We start from the raw sequence: 4,417 nt of genomic DNA on the forward strand, positions 1-4,417 counted from the left end.
TGGCCCTGGCATTCGGCTGGCAGATGTGAGCCCCTTCCCTCCTCCTGCCCTCATGGAAGACATGGTTAATCAGTCATGGTCTCCCTCCCTTGAGCCAGCTCGTGGCCTCCACGTCCTTGCCAGGGCCAAAATCCTGGCCGCCTTTGTCAATCTACCTGAGCTGGGCAGGAGAGGACGCCATTTTCTGGCTCTGAAGTTGAAGGGCGCCCGTCCTGAGGGAGATGGGCCTGAAGCCTCATTGCTTTTGCCTTGCGTGGCCCCTGGGAGTGCAGACAAGCTCGAGGTGGGCACCAGCTCTCCCACCCACCCCAGCCTCCTTCCCTGGCAATGAACTGGTTTGGGCATCTGTCCACCGCCCAGCAGAAACCAACTCACACCTCAGCCATTCTCCTTTCCTCGTCTCTCCATCCTGAACACTGTCCTGGGGGGGGGGGGCGGGGGGGGGGAGCAGGCAGCCACATGCGCTCTGGCAGTAAGGAAAAGGTCTCAGACAAAGCAGCGGGTGCTTTCAGTCCCCGACCACCTGCCAGGCATGCAGTGACCCAGGGGGCCTCCTACTGTCCTAGCCACATAACCTAATCACCCCTGACCCCGAGATCACAAAACACAAAATAAAGTAAACAAAAACGAAGCAGGCATGATCGTGCCCATTTTTAAGGTGTGGAACCAAGAGGTAAGAGTAAATTGCCCGAAGTTAGTGGCAGAACAGAATGCTCAGGATTGCCTGGAGCAGTTCATAAAAGGCAGATCCTAGGTCTGGAGGGAGGCTCACAGATCTACATTTTTAACAAGCATCTGCTACAATGTCTCTGTATTAGTTATCTATCTCCGTATAACAAATTACCTCAAGACTTAGCAGCTTAAAACATGAAAACACAATTCCTGAGGGACAGAAATCCAGGGTGGCTTCGCTGATGTTCTGGCTCTGGTTTCTCCCAACGGAGCAATCCACACAACATTCACCTTCAAATCGCTCATGAGTTCCTCGCTGGCTGTTGGCGGCGGAGGTGTTCAGTACCGAAACTGTGGTGGGGGTGGCTGCATGAGCTTACCCATGTGATATAAGTTTACAGACCACGATACACACATTCACATGTGTACATACAAGTAAAACTGGGGACATCTGAAGAAGGTCCGTGGTGCATTGCCAATGCCAATGTCCAGGTGGTGACAGTGTGCTACAGTTTTGCAAGACGTTATTGAGGGAAGCGGGGTCAAAGGCACACTGGGTCTCTCTGTATTATGTCTCACAACTGCATGTGGCTTTACAATGATCTCAAAGTAAAAAAGCTTAAAGTACATAAAGACTTAGGCAAGAATTTCATAGCAACTTTCATAATCGCCTTGAACTTAAAACCTCCTCAAAGCCCATAAAACTTAAGAATGGATAAGTAAATTAAGTTGTATTTACACAACAGAACACTGTATGACCATGGATATGAACCAAGGACAACTATTTTTTTTTTTTTTTTTTTTTTGGTTTTTCAATTACAGTTGTCCCATTTTTCCCCCATTGCTCCCCCCTCCCAGTCTGTCCCTTCTCCCACAATCATATCCCTCCCCGTTGTCCATATCCATGAGTCATTCATACACGTTCCTTAACTAAACCCCTCCCTTACTTATCCCTCTTCTCTCCCTCCCCTCTCCCCCGCCATTGACTGCTATTCTGCTCTTTGTTCTATTTAGTTCTTTTGTTTGTGTTGTTCGACAACTATTAATGTATGCAGTGCGAATGAAGGGTACACACGGTAGGCGTCCATTTACATGAATACAAAACCAGGCAAAAGTCTGTGCCACTAGAGGTCAGGACAGTAGTTGCCATTGTGGGGAGACTTCTGACAGAAGGGACAGGAGAAGGGGCCCCTGGGGCCCTGGTGATGTTCTCTTTTGTGGTTGGGGTGCTGGTTACACAGATGTGTCCTGTTTGGGGAAATTCATCGAGCTGTACAATTATAGTGTGTGCTGTTTTCTGTCTAGGTGCATCCATAAAAGTTTGAAAACTATTTAACATATAATTGTCTGATATTGACTGGGCGCTCCTAGCCACTCTATATCACCATGTCATTTAAGTTTTTGAGGACAGTCCTGTTATTACTCCCCCCATCCAGAGGAGAGAATGGAGGCTAACGGAAGTCGTTTTTCTGGGGTGGCCCAGCTGACGGCGAGGGAACTGGAGATCACCAATGCTCTCAGTCGCCTGAGGGTTCACAGACAAGGCCAGGTCATTAGCAACACTGTGGAAAATGGACTTGTTCGCTCAGCCACAAACGATTGTCCTTGTAATACCAAACATGGCCCTTTGCCCAAGTAAGGGGGACCCGGACAAAGAACACTTGTGAAATTCAAGCGCTTTATCTTTTACTGAAAAGCCAGGGCAGGCCCAGGGTAAGGGATGAACTGTTAATTGATAAAAACACTCTAATTAAATAGGGAGGCCTCAGTGGAAACCACCAGGATGGTAGTTGATCATGGAAGTATGTGAATGACCGTGATTAATGAACTTGCTCACAGTGCTTTCCTCTTAATGACGTGCCTATGTGTTTTAGCGGGAGTACATGTGCTGACAACAAAGCAGAGACGAGGCGGACCAGTGTAACTGCTTCTTCAACTGGCTCCCGTCTCTGTCCTGGAGTTCCATTCGGCCTGGTGGTGAAATCCTAATCTTAGTCAGTTCAGGGCTTTTCCTCTTCCCCCTTGTTCCTGGGTAGAGTCCCTGGGGTGACAGTATGTGGTGTCCAGGCCTTGATGGTGGTGAGGGGCCATCTGCTTGGTGTCATCTGTCCAAACTGGGATCCCTGGGACAACACCCTCTTGGTGTGACAACGCACACTGACATTCTGCCACACTGGCATCTACCGTGATGTCCTGTCCCTCCATGACTTACAGTCTTCCCCTGAACGGCTGTGTTCTCCTTGTCTTGGCCACAAAGCTTTGCCACCAATTTCGCTTGTCACTTTGTTTTGTGCCTTCACAGAGGGGGTCAAGAATGTTGGCCTCTACAGTGGAACCTTGGTTCTCAAACTTAATTCATTCCAGAAAACATGTGGAGAAGTGATTTGTTCAAAAACCAAATCTTTGTCGCCTGAGAGATGCGTCCCTGATCCTACGGGTGTTGGCGGAAAGAGTTCTTGGGTCAAGAATCGAGAACCGAAGGTTTGTTAGACAGCTGAGACATTTTCCGTGAACAACTTGGTCAAGACTGAATGTTTGAGAACCGAGACATTCAAGAACCGAGGTTTGACTGCCGACTACACTGGATGGCATGGGTCACCCAGGGCCCTTTCTCTGGGCCGGTGCACTCATCTCCCGGGGGCGTGAGCCCTGGGAGCTAACCATTCTGTCCTTAAGAACTGCCCTCAGCTAAAGAGGGACACATCGCTGGCTCAGGTTTTCCTCTCCAGGGCAGCCCAGAGCCACACCTGGTGGATCAGAGGATGCAGAAGGCCTTGCGTTAAGATGATACAGTGGTCCTTCCCCCAGCCCCAAATACCTGTGTCTTTCCCAACACTAGATCCACGATTCTGCACCACCAACTGGGAGACCAACAATTTTCAGTTCCGCTCTGACACTAACCACCCAGAGTTAGCATCAGACTCCATGAGGCATAAGGGTTCAGTTCCACACAACAGCCCTTACTCCAGACGGAACTGCACATGGACTCTCCATGCCGCCCACACTTCTGCCTGGCCTCCTGCACATTTAAGGGTCCCCGCAACCCCCCTCGGGTTCAGTAATTCACGGGAATGACTCAGAGAAATCGGGAGAGTGCTTTACATACTGTACTGGCTTATAAAGGATACAATTTAGGAATAAGCAAACAGAAGAAATACACAGGGCAAGGAAATGGGGAGAAAGGGGCTTCCATGTCCTCTCTGAGCTAGCCCCTCCCAGGACCTCAATGTTCACTGGCCGGGAAGCTCTCCAACTCATCATTTAGGGGTCTCTATGGAGATTTCATTACATAGACATGATTACTCAAACCATTGGCCATTGGTGATCAGACTTATTTCCAGCTCCTCTCGCCTCCACAGAGGTCAGGGATAGAGCTGAAAGTTCCAACCCTCTAATGCTGGTTTGGCCTTCCCGGCCACCAGCTCACATCCTAAAGCTATGCAGGGCCCCCGCCACCAGTGACCACGTTAGTATGCCAGAGACACCGTTAACACCTGGGTATTCCAAGGGAGTTAGGAGCTCTGTGCCAGGAATCAGGAACAGCGATTGAATGTTTCTTTCTTACTCTACTACAGGTAGAACCAACCCGGTGGTACATGTCATGCTTCAGAGCTCCCTGTGGGGTCAGGATGAAGCTAGACTCCAGCTGGGACCACATCCTGGCTTGTCTCTTTCCTCTGCCCTAGCGTGATTTCTTCACTTTTTCACGTGTGGGTATCTCCTGGGGCATGTCCCGGATAAATAA

The sequence above is a fragment of the Furipterus horrens genome, unplaced genomic scaffold, assembly GCF_987537825.1.
Source record: "Furipterus horrens unplaced genomic scaffold, mFurHor1.1.pri manual_scaffold_7, whole genome shotgun sequence".
NCBI classification, from domain to species: Eukaryota; Metazoa; Chordata; class Mammalia; order Chiroptera; family Furipteridae; genus Furipterus; species Furipterus horrens.